This window comes from Poecilia reticulata, chromosome 21, assembly GCF_904066995.2.
Source record: "Poecilia reticulata chromosome 21, P_reticulata-male-v2, whole genome shotgun sequence".
In the NCBI taxonomy this organism is placed as follows: Eukaryota; Metazoa; Chordata; class Actinopteri; order Cyprinodontiformes; family Poeciliidae; genus Poecilia; species Poecilia reticulata.
In genome coordinates this window covers 6,672,726-6,688,886 of record NC_088850.1, presented here as the reverse complement: position 1 = coordinate 6,688,886, position 16,161 = coordinate 6,672,726, and the positions used below count along the sequence as shown (strand labels likewise).

Here is a 16,161-nt window from a genome sequence, read left to right as displayed (position 1 = left end):
AAAAGTCTGAACTTAAATATATAATTTGTGGTGCATCTGAACAGATGTAATGTCCAGTCAGTGCACTGGTGCCCACGTCCAGTCCTCAAGAGCTGTGATCAACTTTTAGTAGCTATCAAGGACCGGAGTTGGGCACCCATGGTCTAAAACCATGAAAGGGAGAGACTGAACTAAAAATGACAATCACAAAAATTTAGAAACATTAAATCAAAATTGAAATTACTTTAGCATTGTGCTGAAGACTTTGGGTACCAAGCCTGAATCCAACTTTAGACAACTCTTTTTTTCTTTACTTTTTTTTTTTTTCACTAAGGGTGAGCAATCCAATCAATGAAGAGCTTTCACATTGCTCTGCAGCTTTGAAACCCACTGCTCATTATTTTACAATGTCTCCTTTACTCTTTTGTAACCTGTAAGCCAGTCTAGCTTTAAACAGTGAAGTGTAACTATGACAAATTCAAATGCAAAACATTTGCATTTGCACAGAAGGTGGCATGCTGGAATTAGTCATCTCTATTTGTAGAGCCACTTATAGCCAGACATTTTTCTTATCCTAAAAAGAAGGTCTTATGCCTTTTTCTAGATAATTACGCTTTTCTACTCTGGTAAGTTTTTTACTGTATCTAAAAGTAAACGACTATCTTTGGTGGTAAGAAAATTATTTCCATTGAAGCTTGAAAAGCTTGTGGCTTCATGCGACAATTACAGCAGTTATAGCAACGTTAGCACGTTATGAAAAGAACAACTGCATGAATAGATGACCTTGGTCCAAGCTGGGGAAACATATATTTGCCACAAATGTGGTAGAGTTGCACTTTCAATAAGAAAAACATGAAAAAAATGCATGCTACTCCAAGCTTGGAAAAGCAATAAACAATAATATAGCTCTTAAGCAATTGCTATTGTGCAACTGAATACAAGATAATTTGTTTTGTGATGTGAAGATAAAAGAAAGTTTATGTCATTAAAGACAAAACTGGGATGCAGAGGCTCCATCAAGTATGCAGTAATGAGTCCTGGTTTCTCGTGCAGTCTCAAAATTCTTACTACAAGTTGCTAGCTAAACCACAGTAATCCAAAAACTCATGCAGAGAGCCTACATGAGGTTAATACCACTCAGTTTGATACTGATTACTACTCTTTTACCAAGTGAGGTCAATTTTTCCCCCTCCTAAAATCATGCATCTGAGATAATATTGTTAGAGCTGTATTAACAATGGAACACCTCATGCTCAGTGTTGCATCCTGCTGTTTATTTTTGATCCATCCATTTCACTGGAGCACATCCTGGACATGTCACCTGCCCATCACAGGGCAATGGACAACGCACACTCATTTTAAATATCTCCCTAAGGGCAATTTAGAGGTTCCAATTTAGCTAACAGAGAATGTTTCAGGGGTGGAAACCAGAGCACCCAGAAAGACATAGCTGCAATTTTCAACACAACTTTCAATTTTGGTCTTTTGATACTGATTATTGGTGGTGTTAAAGTAAACGGACAAAAAAAACACCCAATAGGTTTATCCTGGCACAAGTCTAATATGGATTGGAGGGAAGAAAGAAAAAAAAAAACTTTTCCCACACAACACTCAATAAAAGCACAGAATTAGAAGACAAGAAGCAGCTCAGTGCTAAAATCTAATAAGAGCCAATGATGTGTCTGAACTAAAACTCAAATAACACCTGCAGAGCATTCTCTCCGTTTTACCCCCACTGATGATTGGCTAGTACTTCTAATGAGAGCTGGAGAGAAAGAGGAAACAAGGCAAAAATAAGAGTTAAAGAACAAAGTGGGTGGGGAGTAGAGTATACTATATGTAAGGCAAGGAGACTTGGGAATTGAAACAAACGAGCCAGGCATTGCTTCCCTTTCTGCAGCCACTGAGGACCAATTACACTGACAGACACTCTGTAACCTTTAGCAATGCCTAAATAAGGTCGATGTATGAGGTAAATATGCAGCATCGATGCTCAATGCAGCTAACTGCTATCGTGGATGTCTGTCACTGTAAAATGTCAACACAATAATGTCCATGCTTCTCTCAGATAATGGGGCATAAGAGAGTAAGAAAAACAGGCTGCAGCACATTAGAAGTGTTGCAGTGACACCCAAGAGAGCATTTGCAGATGACAAAAACAGTTCCACTGTGATACATTAAATAAAAAGGTATAAAGAGGGGAAACAAACCATAGAACAATTACCATACGACATGATGTTGGAGCCTATATACACATTTTGTTGCCATTTTAAATGGAAAAACACCATTAAATATGCCCAATATCCTCGTAACTACAAGGCTGACCAAACAATAAATAGTTCAAACATAGCACTGTGGTATATTAGATACAGGAAGAGCAGAAGGAACAACTGGCAAGGTGCAATATATGACCACCCAAGTAAACGACAACCGCTAACCATCATTAGTTTTATATGCAATATTTTTAATGTATAAATATCATACGTTTACCAAAGGGTCGCATGAAGCCACAACTTCCTGGTAGACGACACTTTTGTGCTTTCACAGAGACAGAGCGTTTCATTGGGACAGTTATTGTAATTAAATGAATGAATGGTCAGCCATGATCTCATAAATAATGTCTGAAAGAAACAAAGCAAAAGAAAACAAAAATAGTTTGAAAACAAAGATGATTAGATTTTCTATATTTCCACACAGTGGTGGGCACCGCTAACAAATGTTAGCTGCACTAACCATACAACACCAATAATAATCAATAGTTCCACTAATACTGAAATGCTTAACAAAAACTTGGCTCTACTTTTAGCAGTGGTGACAATGTCACCAATAATAAATCCTAAAAGCTTTAATGTATTAAATTATTTCTTCAATTTTCCAACCCCGTTAACCCCTCTGACAAGATTCAGTTTTGCATAACCCAATTCTATTAAACAATACCATCTGGTATTCATGGAAACCTTCACCCCTGAACCAGCAATCAAAGTTGTCTCTTTACTGTGAACATTGTGATTCAAATTAAAGTCACATATTGGCAAATGATTCTTTTTAATCATGCTTGCTGTAAGGTTTGCTGTCGAGAAGAACAGGTGTGCCAGTGCCCACCACTGTGTGACTATAAATCTGCTCCAGTGCACAGTGAGTCATGCACACCTGAAAATTACAGACTGACTGACGGAGGTTGCAGTCGAGAGCTGAAAAGGACCGGTCACAAACGCTTTTGAAAAGAAAGGCATAAAATAGAGCACAAGGTGATGAGAATGCATACATAGACATACACACTCGCATATACAAATATACACAGACTTGAGAAACTCAGGGCTGAAGCCCTGGTATTATCTATTACCGCAAGGTATTCTCTTTAGATTTCCAGACAGCAGACACCAAAACAAAGTCTTTGTGTCTTAATCAGTCTGTATTGTGCTCAAAATGGATGGTTCTCCATAACCTGTACTTAACAAAGATCTCCACCTTCCAATCACATAAAGCATAAAATGACAGGACTAGAGGCCTCAGAATCAAAAGAAAAGATAAGTTTAAAACTAAAACTGAAAATTGATGGTGTTTGTTTTTGTTGCTAAACCTCTGACAATTATCCACCTGTTTCTCCACTCAGACATTACCACACGGACCGGTGAGTCAAGTCAAGTCGCATCATGTTTGTATCAATGCTGACAAAACATGTTACGTTATGTCTCAATGGCTTTCCCAATTTCATAAAAAAAAATATTTCCTGACCTTGCCAAGCAACCAACTCTTTGAGGAAACAGGAAGAACTACTGTCAAAATGTGTCTGATTCCAACTGTAGAGGCAAGACTTTTTACACAAAGAAGACTTTTTACACAAAGGTGTTAAACCCACAGTGCACTTAGAAAAACAAAACAAGGACAATCCAGGATATGCCTCAGACAGTTAGTGAATGCCTCTCTCTCTCTCTCTGTGTCTCACAGCAATAACACAAGGGACAAAGTTGATGAGAAATGTTGCATCTCATTACTGCTTCTCACCAAGTCATCCTTCCCAGACTCTGCAACATTAGTGGATCTCAGGTTTCAGTTGGTTTAAAGTATGAGTCAGTGTGGAAGAGGAAGCATCAAATATTTGAGTCACTTTCAAACTTAGTTTAGTAATATAAAAGTACATACCAGCCCTTTCAACAAAATATGAACACACACATTGTGTTTATTCTTTTTTGTTACACAAAATCTAAGGGAGATAAACTTTTCCCCCTCTTCTAACTTTGCTTCCCCATGCCAACCACATGCAACAAATAAAAGGCATTTCATTAAGCAATCATCTTTAAGTGTTATCAAATCATACTCGGGAGAGAGACATCAGAAATCCCCTTAATGGTGAAACAGAATGGAAATGGTTACAAAAGCCCCACATTCATTGAAGGAAATGATCAAAATGGATATTTTAAAGCAACTGCTAATTTGGGTAAATTAAATCTGAGTGGGGAAAAAAAGTCTTATATTAAAAACAAACCAGTACCACACATCATCCCTCTCAATTTCTGCTGTATAAATGCGATGGTGTGCAAAAACCCACTAGATATTTGCCTAAACTTTCCCCTATTAACTGTAAATGTGACAAATTATGATTTTCTCATTATCTCTAAAGGTCACTGTTGGATCACAGCAACATTTTTCTCAATAGTAAAATATACTTTTGCAATAAAAATAAGATTTTTAGCCAATCGAGACACCATCATTGAGAACATGACCATTTAAGTAATAATGTGGAACAGTTGTAAAGTTTTCCTCTGATTTTAACTTGGAATAAATTACGACACAAAAACAATGCCTTAGTGTTTTCAAAAATATAGATTCAAATACATATTACAAACAGTTATATATTGTATTATGAGCAAAATGTTGAAGGGAAAAGTTTGTGCTTAAATGTAATAGCTCTGTTCTTGTGTTTCTAAATTTAAACTCATTTAAAAGACAGACAACTTTTCATCTGAGAGCGTAAAGAAGCAAAGACACAATGGGGGAGAACAAGTAGAGAGAAGAAAAAAACAACAAAGAATAAAATTTTAATAAAATTAATAAAAGAAAAGCTCAAATCTAATTCTCTTTGAAAACGATTTGTGGCTTCAGCTCAAAGACTTCCACCGAGAAATTCTAATTGTGTGCAAAGAAAAACATGACTTGCGTTTTTCTTTTCTTCCCCCTGCAGACTTTGACAGTGAGGTGGCGTCCACATTATGCCTCGGTGAGATGTGAGGGGGGAGCTCTGAATGTGGCTGCTGTCTTTTTCCTTCAAATGTGAAATTGTGGATATTGTTTTCTATATTACTTTTCTGCTAATACAAAATCTACGGAAGCAGTGGAAGGAGGAATAAAGCAAAGGTTTAAGTGAGGAGATGTGTTTGTGCACCTGTGTATGCAGGTCCAAGCAGCGTCTTCAAAAGGTAGTAAATTTAAACTCACAAAGCTGCTTCACATAAGTTATAAAACATTTATCATCATTGCATCAGGCTTTCTCTTTGCATATTTTAAACAGCAGCTTGTAGTGGTTAGGGGCAGGATGTGCTTTGCACTAGAGCCATCAGTCCATATGTCCACTTTGCATCACACCTCCATTTCAGCAGCAGCTTTTAACTGTCTCATTAGCCAACAGATGTTTTTGAAGCTCTGACTCACAAATATGCAACATCTCATTTCCATTTGTGAGTCATTTTTCAAAACCCAGTTTACAATTGAATTGCTTTTATTGTTGCTTGTGGTGCATCAAGACCCGTTCCTTTTATTTTATAAATATTGACATATACATGTTAGTTTTAGAGGTATTAAAAAATGGTGCTCCTTTATTTGAAGGTGTCTGGATTTCTTGTCTGAATAAAAAAGTTTTGGTTTTTTTTTTTTTGTTGTCATTATGCACTGATGTACACAATCAGTTTATTTACACCCAAACAAGTTGTTAAAAGAAAAATGTGTGACAAATGAAGTGAATATCAATTTTCGTACCAACTTCAGAAGACCAAGGCTGAACGGATCACACCAAAGCTGCATTATGTCTCTTACGGCAATATCACTACCCAATATGCATACCGTGAATAACTGATTGGAGTGTTCGTTGAATATTTTAGACTAAAATATTACCAAAGTGAAGCAGTGTAAACTGAGGTTTGTCATGTAGATGGATAAAGCTAAAACCACAGGTCATCTGTGTTAAATTTGCTGGGATAGGCAGACAGCTACACATCATCTTTTAATCTATCTGCAGTTTAGTTAATGATATAAACTAAGAAAACTGAGGATAAGAAAATAACTGTGAATTTTAAAGTGTAACTGGGAGTTTTAGAACTACAGGAAGCAACATACTATGAGCCCAACTGAATACAACTATGTTGGTCTGTTTTATGTGGGCCCCTCAGTTCATGTTACTGATATCTGTACAAACTTAAAACGCTAAACATTTGTGCTCCAAGCATCAGATTGTTCAGACAGAGGAATCTAGGCTACATGAGTAATAATGAATCAGATCTATACAGCCAATTGCCTCTATGACAAGCTGATCAATTATTTATGTAAGCAGAGGAATTTTGGGAAGGGAGAGGAAATCATGGTTGGACGATAGGTACATTGATTGTCCCCTGCAGGTTTGTATTTTATGTGCCAAAACCAGTGATGTAACTTTGTCACCTCGTAATTATTGCTGCCTTCTAGTTTCTGTGTTGTGAAAGTGACGATGTCCCTAATAACTTACAAAAACAACAAAAATAGCCAAATATTTGAGCCGAGTTCAGTGAATGATCACAGCATGAAGTATTTTATGATGATATGTTGATTAGACCTCTTATTCTCTAGTTAACAGTGAGCTATTTTTGCATTTGCTTCTGATGTTAAACCATTTATCTGTTTATAAAGGTATTTTTTCAGTCATATACAGTCTTTTCAATATGATTTCTGGTTGCATTAGGGATTTTTATACTCTTATTTTCCACAAAGGTAATTTACAGTACGGCTCAGCTATATAGCAATTAGTAAACTGAGTCACAATCCGCTTTGGTCTCATTGTGGGCAACAGAATGCCTCCTCCAACATAACAATGTGTGAGCCTGTACTTATCGGGTGTTACATGATCTTAAGTTTTTAGTCACAACCAACGCAGATCCCCAATGAAAAATCTACGATTTCAGTTTTAATTTGTCTAGGTCTGCTGATGTAATCTAAGATATATTCTAAACTAATGATATATATATATATATATATATATATATATATAAATATATGCACATTTCACACCTTAACCACACAGTAAGCAGAATGGTTCAAACAAAGAAACTATTAAAACATTGGCTAGATGTCTAATAATTACAATTCAGCTTTTTTTCCCCTGCATATTTATTGAAATCAATAAATAACGTAAATAAAGAGTTTCTTCAACCTACCACTAAAAACATTCCATCAAAACATGTAATTTTTTTCTACTAGTTACTTTAGAGACTTCTGAACTGGTTTCAAATCTATTTCATCAACTAAAAAGACTCCTAAACAGACCAACAGAGGTTCTGGTGCCAATTTGTTGCAGTTGTTTAAAACAATAAAAAAACGTCCATCATTTGCCAATGCTAAAACTACAACTCAAACAGTGCAGAAAACTGACGTCATCATTCACAATTTCTCCTTCTGTTCGATGATTGGTCTTCTTCAAATTCTTCCAGGGAAATCCAAGTCAATGGGAGAAAGTCAATACCGAGACGCAAAGCAAGATTTGAATCGTAGGCAATGGCCAGGCTACAAAAAACAGTTTTGATTTGTACATTTTTTAATTCAAATTGTGGAAAAAAAGGGAATTCTGTGGTTTCTTAAAAACATTAAAATCTTCTCGTTTTTGCGCTTTTTAGCTGAATGTGACTTCACCTCTCACAACACAGCTTAGAAGAAACTTTGGTTTCAAACCATTTTAAAAATCACCAAGAAAATTACATGGTATTTCAACTTTTCAAACTTTTTATGAGTGTATTATTACCCAGGATTCAAATCTAAAATACAGATGATTCATGATGAAACTCTCACGTTATGAAAAAGAATTATGGTTTCTAAGAGCAAGAATATTAAATATAAAACTTTTATTCTCGTTAAAAATTAAGTTACTTGGCTTTATGCAAAAACTTTGACCCTCTCTGCCCCTTTTCCTCCCAAGCCATTCATGACAAAAAGTGTCATTAAAATAGTACAGACAAATGGCAGAGTGTTTTACTCAGACAGCAGCACTGAAGCCACCTGATCATCTTCGATAGCTGCCTCCGCACCACCACTAAGAACCCTCTAATCTGTGCCAATCAGATGACGCTAAACAACCATTTGTTATGAATTGGACAGAAGTGCACACCCCCTCCCCATTTCAACAAGCGCTGTAGACCTAAGCAAATAGCTGCGATGTAGCAAAAGCAGGCACAGCAGTCATGGTGACAGAAATAGCAGAGTGGTGAATAACAGAGAAAAGGAACTGGTGTAATTAACATGGTGGCTGGAGGCTGATGCGCTGCAGAGAGAGAAAGAATGAAACAGAATGGAGGTTGTTGTTTTTTGTTTTGTTTTAAAAAGGATGTTAAATGTGCAGAAAAAAGGATGAGGAAGTGATAAAGTATGATAAACAAGAGAAAATAATTCTGGGGAGAAAAACACTTTGATCCCATAAACAAAAAAATGTTAGTTCCATTTGTAAACAGCCAATTTGAAAAATAAATGTACAGAATTGTTATAAATAAAAAACACATTGTATAGAGCAATCTAATAAGTAAATATGTTGACATATAAGAACTTTACACTTTAGAATCTAAAACTAAATTCACTAATATGCTGCAAAATGTTGCATAACTCCTCAGAAATGAGGCAAGAGCAGGAGAGAGACACACACACCGAAATACAGATAATTGCATGTTTTCCAAGAGAAAAAACTGCCTCAGTTCATCATGTCTGTCATGCTGAGCTCCATTATACTGACAATACTAAGGTAATGCTTTACTTCTTATTTATTTCTAATAGCCAATTTAGGAGGCTTTTTAGTCCAAATCCTTAAAGCAAATGTAACTGGATAAACTGCAGAGAGAAAATCATTGATTATTGCCATTATGAGAGAGCTGCAGATTTCCAAAATGGCGCAGCACTGCGTGGGCAACAGTGAGCTGGAACAGGGCTGCAGTATGAGCAGAGGGAGAAGGATTGAGAGCGAAAGCAGATCAGTCTTCTGTGCAAAGATAAGCAGCAGCAAAATGCACAAGGTGGAACATGAAATAAACATTTACAGACTTTGTTCTGATGTTAGACGTTTTGAGTATTGGCGTCTTGCAGCCTTAATTGAACACAGGATGGGTCTAAAACATAGAAACTGGAAACTAATTCAACAATTACAAAGCAAGGTATTTAACTAGTAAAATGATTAAAACAAACAAATCGATCTTCGGTGATTACAAGAAGTCAATCTAATCATATGGGGAAGTTTCATGCCAGCAGTTATAAATCCCTGGAGGTATTTTTGACATGTTTAAGAAAAATAAATAAAAGGTATCTGTGCAACACTAAACCGAATGTGAAGTGTTTTCCAAGTATATTCATATTCTGATAAATTACTACGCGCAGTGGAAAACTAACCAATTATACTCTACTTGTGTTGGCCCATCACATTAAATCGTACATGTTAATACATTAAGCAATACGTTATGCTAGTCAAAAAGCTGAAGGAGTCAGAGTAGTACCCTCTGGTGTCTTATTAAAATAATCCCAATCATCACATCACCCGCAAAAGGTGTTAAACTACGTTGGTGTTTCCAAGACAAAATGAAGAGGACACATTTTAAAAAGTGATGAAGTGTTTTTGTCCTCTAAAACAGCCACAGTGAGGAAGCCATAAATATAATGTGTAGTGTGCCAGCATGTACTTTTGCCAAGGAAGTTGTCTCACATTCCAACAGGAAACACATCTAAGCCACTTCCTGCTTCCTCTGAGGAAGTCACGAGTCGGATAGGGCACCGGTGAGCCAGTCAGCCTCAAAGAATCAACTCTGGGTACATGTGAATTTCCAAGACTACTAAAATAATCAGCTTAAGTGTTAAGGTATCTTAGCACTACTCTTCTGTTTTCTTAACACATCCTGTTTTCACTGAGAAACGTGTGCATTGATTCAGTGTTTATCTTTGCTTTCAACTTTAGGTTCTTTTTTTACAAATGTTATACGCTGTGTTTTTCTATTTACAGCTTCTGCCTTTTCTTAAAACTCTATAGAGGTGAGCATCTTCAGTTTGTGGCCTTTGCAATAAAGATGTGATTTACCCACGCATAAGTAAAACCTAAAAGCAGAAAGCATCTAAAGGCTGAAAATGGGGGGGAATAGAGGCCGATCTTGTTTTCTGTTTTACAGAGTTAATGCAAAGAGGGATGGAATTTATTATTCACATAAAAACCTGTCTGGATTGCACGTAATTACACATAATGTTCAAAATATTCATGAAAGGTTATTCTAAAGATCACTTGATGCACTGTGCCAGACAAGCATGCCTGTATATTTATTATTTGTTTTATTTTGTAAAGGAAAATAGCATTACAAGTCAGCATGTACTGTCAAAAGGTTTGAGAAATAAATTAACTCAAACATGAAACATTTCCTTTTTGTCAAATGCATCCCCTCTCCGGTGAACACAGTCATTACCCGCGAGCTGGCAAAGGTGGCGACAGTCCTGAGTAAGATCCGATTCACAATGATGAACTAATTTGCTGGAAAACTGCCGGACAGCACTGACCCAAGGTTACACCGAGGCCACTGTCAACTCCTATACACAGTCGAATAAATTGCATCATTTGCACTGGGACTGCGGTTGACAGGTAGGCAAAGGTTTTTGCCCAATTACCGGAAGAAAGGGATGAAGCTGGATAAAGCGAACCACTAGATCGAGCCTAATGAGGACGTGGTATGATTGCTGTGGGACTCAATTGTGCCCACAACACAGCTATTCGATTGGTACAGAATGGCCAGAATTAAGTAGCAGAGCGAGTGACGGAGATACGGAGGGAGGGAGAGAGATAATGGAAGTGAGAAGGATTGATTCCTCACTCAATGTGAGAGTATGTGGGAGGATATGAGATGCTGCGACCAAAAGTGGGAAAGAGATAGATGCGCAAAAGTAAGTTAGTAGTCACTCCATCAAGTAAGCCGTGTTCCACTCTTTTATAAAACATCTAACTATTTATAAACCGGTGGAACTGTGTGGAATGCAATACAGAGCCTCCCATCGGTCCCTTATCAAGACTAAACATGGAAGCAATCAAAGCAAGCTCAATTTGTTTACTAGCTGACGTTCAGTCACCAAAACACATTCGTCACAATATCCCAGTTGAAAATCAACCTTAAAAAACATATTTTATACATATTTCTTAAATTGTCTGGGTATTAGAGCACATAGGGGCTTTTCTTTATGAGTTTAGGCGTTCCACCCGAAAGGGAGAAACAGTTTTAAGTAAGAAGGCGCTGTCAACAGGTGTACAAGGAATATGTTCGACTTCAACTGGGCACTGAAGAGATGTAAAAAAAAAAAAAAGGGGGGACCTGCACAATGATCAAATACCACACCGGTGCATGTGGGTCACATGAGACATTGCAGTACAAGTAAAACACTGTTATGCAGCTCTGACATTTACTTCAAGCCAACAATTGCTGGCAACAGTTGATGCAAATTGGTAAAATACTTTTTTTTATTAGTCTCTCAGATAAACAATTTATCTAAATTGTCAGCCCAATTGATCAAAAATTATCATCATCTAATACTAGTCAACTTAAACACCAGGTAAAGTAAACTATGTGCTGCAGCTAAGTATCATAGGCACACCAACAAAGAAACAAAGTTTGGACACCACTATTAATCATTTCATAATTCAACGCTCGTTTTTGTTTGTGTCTTTGACTTGGGATGTTTGCCTGGAAAAGATCAAACCCTGCTAAGTGACTGCTTTGTTGAAAGGGAATGGATAGACCCGGACTGCGTGGGAACATTGGGCCCCAAGAGTGTGCAGAACGCCATCACGACTCAAGTAATTTGCTTAGTAGGCCGTACACCTTCACTGCATGAACAGATGTGGACACAAACACTGGGTACTGCTTCGCACATGTTCAGCTGTGTGTTTACCTACGGCGGCTCATCATATGCTCGCTCACTCTCCTCTTAACTATTTAGTTCCTAGATTAGATGATGAGTTTGGCGTAGTGGATGTGTAGCTTTAAACCTAATATGCACATACTAGCATATAGGTGGAGTCAGATGTCTCCATTTAAAAGCAAATACCATTTTTTTTATAATATTATATTGTATATATCTGTATTGAAAAGAAAAATGTTGTTAATGTTTTGGTGATAAATTTAATAAAAAGCATTTTATTAAACTTCCATGTCCTTCCTGTTGCTTTTAATTTCAGATGATTAAAAATTTTTTAAATGTGATATTTTTGTAATATCAAAAGCTAGGTACATAAAATGTCAATTTGCATTTGACAAAACGTGATTGCCAACTACAGAATATTTAGTACATTTGCTTTTCAAAGCTCCAATGATTTTAGTGTTTTTTAAAAACAAATTCCTCGTATTCTGTCCACCCCTCTTTAGCGGCTAATTTGTTCCCACTGTCTTCCAGTTACATCCTTGTCTAATTATAAGCCATTCTCCCATTTTCCATTATCGTCATCTTCTCCTCCCTGGTGTTTTTCTTTAACCCTTCTTAGAGTTTTTCATTTTTTCTCCTCCCTTATCCCCCCTTATACATGTGCGAAGATAGCAGTTTTTGTATCTGTGTGTGTGTGTGTGTGTCAGTCTGTGTGGGAGGTGAACAGCATTGCTGGCTGGAGGAGGAGGTGAGAGAGAAAGAAAAAGAAGCGAGAGAAATACGGAGAGAGGGAAGCAAAGAATTTACTGGAACAAAACATGCTGTTTCAAACTCGTAGATAAGAGCCGCCTACTCACTAGTTTCACTTCAAAGCAGATTAGTCTGTGTTTTTGTTACATGCTATATTGTCACTGGTATTTAGTTATTACTATTAGTTTTTTGTATTATTTTTAGCCCCCTACGGAGCTACTCAGCAATAATCTCACTTTCATCTATAAGTTTACAGCTTGATTACTATTTGTATCCTTCTAATGTCAGACATATGTTCAGCCAAAATGTAAGAAAAATAGTTGTATAAGGTTTTGGAATGATTTGGAATCACAATATTTTTTTTTGTCTAAATTGCTGCATGTTGATTTTAAGATAAAAAGCAATAAAACCTATAACCACAAACTTTTGTGTCCATTGATCTGACTGAAGGATGAGAAAATGCATTCCTTGTTTAGTATGACTAAAAAATATTTTAGAATTGGATTAGCCATTTATAATATTGCTGATTATTTTAAAGATATCAGTCAGAATAAAAGTACATTTCTTTCTTCTCTTCATTATGATGTTTACAACCCTCTCAGTGACCTGTTGCCATGATTTGCATCTACCGCAGTAAAACTCAATCCAACCGACTGAATACATTACTGACATGCAAAAAATGAATTTATAGCACTCAGATTATAAAAGGTTAAGAATACTTGTCTCATGTCGAGCTCTCTCTTTTTAAGATAAAGTGCAACAGAATAGATTCCCATCTTTAGATTATATCAGCACAAAAAGTCAGAATCCCACCAACTCTAGTGAAGCAAGTTAAATACTCACCAACTCAGTTTATCACCACAGCCAGGAATTCACACTGAATATCTCAGTGTGATGGCAAACCTAAAATAAAAAGAGACAGACTTTAACACAAAGAATGTGTAATAAAATTGAACCTCTGTAACTGCAAATAAGTCATTCACTCAGTAAATGTTAAAAACTAAACACCTCAAACGAATGACATGCCAAAAAATGTGCTAGTATTAAGACTACATAAACAATTTGAGCTTCCAAAGTTAAAAAATAAACCAACGCATGATTCCAGCCACTATGTGCATTTATTTTTGGAACATGTACTTAAAAGATCGGGTCAAAAATGGATTCTGTCCAGTTTTGGTAATTCTATGTCAACTGCAATAAAATTATCTGTACAATTTCAAGAATCTCAGAAAAGAATATGATGAGAAACCAGGCAGAAAGTGAAAGCTCAGCAGCTGTGGTCATCTTTCTGAGAGAATCTGAGATTTGGTATTCATTCCCAATCAGTTTAAATTAATATGATAGTTTTTTTTTTAAAGGTGTTACAGCAACCTCTTTATTATAATGAGTTCTGAAAGCCTGTGGGAAAACGACAGTGCTAATTTTAATGTCTCTGTCAACATGGTAGTAATTCCAGTTCAAGGACCATCACAGACACTAACAAGACCTTAAAAATCATCATGTCTGTAATGAAGCACAAGCTTTAATTGACTTAGCCTAATGAAATACACCCATTAGAGTAGCTACATGCATAATCCCCATTGCCACCACTTATAGATGGATGTCAGAAAAGTGGGTGACAAGTGAAATCCTAAAACAAATGGTACAGTACAGTTAGTTAAAGGCTATAAAGAGTGTAGCATCGACAGCTCAAATCAATCCTCTGGCACGTACCGTCAGGCATACGCATACACACCGACGCACACATATTTAATTTCCTCTCCACTCTGGCTGGATTTCCTGGAGGACCAAGGCTGCAGAAGCTGCCAGCTCTACACACTGAAGAAAAACTTGTCATGAGTTCCATCTGTGTGGTGCTGTGAGTCCACTTGACGTGACTTTAAATGCGAATGGTGTTTAGAAATCGTCTGATAGATAAAACTGTAGCTGCAGCATTCTCACGCCACTGTGGTTTGACAAACGCATAAAAGATGTGACCTTTGTGTTATCCCACAGCACATCTTATTGATAAGAGCAACCTAATATTACATTCAAAGATTATATCTGAGAGTTTGAATTTCAAAAATCTAATTATGCAAAATGTTTCACGTTTAATCAGAAACGATAAAATTTGTCCATAATTAATTCCAAGCTCTTCTGAGAAATAAAAAAAGATGTGCAACACTTAAGCATGATGAATCTGCTAAACTACTGGAAACAAAACTATCTTTACCCTCATATGCAATTACAGACACATTAGTGTTCAACATTTTAGCTTTGGTTTTGCATACTGAACAAGAACTTCACTTGTAACTTAACAGAAACTTCATAAAGAAATTATGACTTGGTGATTTAGTGAACCTACTATCTTTAAGTAGTAAATATCCTGTCTTAGATTTTTCATTTGAGAACGCACATACCATTGACAAAATGGCAAAGAATATTTTCAAATAGCACTTATCACTTTTATTATGAAAATGAAACTACAAACAGTGAATATGTCTGCTGTTACTTTACAGTGATTTAGAAAGCATCTGATGCAGAGAGACGCTTCGATTTGTAATGAGACAGCACAAGGCAGCTCATTCAGATGTGTTGTTGACTCATTCAGATACCAGCAAAGGATTTCTGCAGAGGTGGTATTTAATTAGTGTTGTCCGATAAGCCTGATCAGAATAACAGATATATTTTCTCTTATGATCAGACAAAGGAGGAACAGTTTCTACTTACTTATATATAACAACACAGTGAATGCACCTCACCACCTCAACTTTCATGCTTAATCCATGAGGTCAATCTTTTCCTTTTCCAATTATTTTATGATGCATGAAGAATAAGCAGGGTTAGTGTTGAATTTTTTAAAAATATTATTCTAAAAAAAACAGTGAAGGGCTTTGCAACATGTTCAAACAAAGAAAAAAAAAAAACACGAAATACGTTCCGGCTTATCCTGTAAACATTCCAGTCAAACTTTACTACATCAACTCTGCAGTCCTTTTTACCGGCTCCGAGTATAAACTAGTCATCTTCTTTATCTCTGCATTCATCACGCTATTAGTGAACACAGCTGACCTGGACCTTGGACCTCGTTTCATTTCTGCAGTTTGGCATTCGCCCTAATGAGGCTTGCTAATAGTCCTTTCATGTCTGCCTGAAAGGAAGCAAACTGTTCAAACTGGAGCAGACATGCGGGTCTGAGGAAAACCAGAACCTGAGCCAACTATACTTTAAAGATCTGTGACTAATCGTATTGATTTGTTCTTTATTTTACCAATTTTTCCATGGATAAGTTTATGTGATTTTTTTTCCCTTTCGTTTCTATATTTCCAGTGCAGTCTACACAATACTTTT

At 36.5% G+C, this 16,161-nt stretch overlaps 1 protein-coding gene across 3 annotated transcripts in view; it reads right to left on the bottom strand.

Moving 5' to 3' along the window:
- Window positions 1-16,161, bottom strand: part of sipa1l1 (signal-induced proliferation-associated 1 like 1) — a 79,416-nt gene that overhangs the window by 43,428 nt on the left and 19,827 nt on the right. For 2 of the 3 annotated variants that reach the window (XM_008397398.3, XM_008397400.3), the window contains exon 2: window positions 13,675-13,734. The exons of the other annotated variant lie outside the window; for it this stretch is intronic. The gene's annotated coding sequence lies outside the window, so the exon portion shown is untranslated. The remainder of the gene's footprint in view (window positions 1-13,674; window positions 13,735-16,161) is intronic. 3 annotated transcript variants of the gene reach the window in all.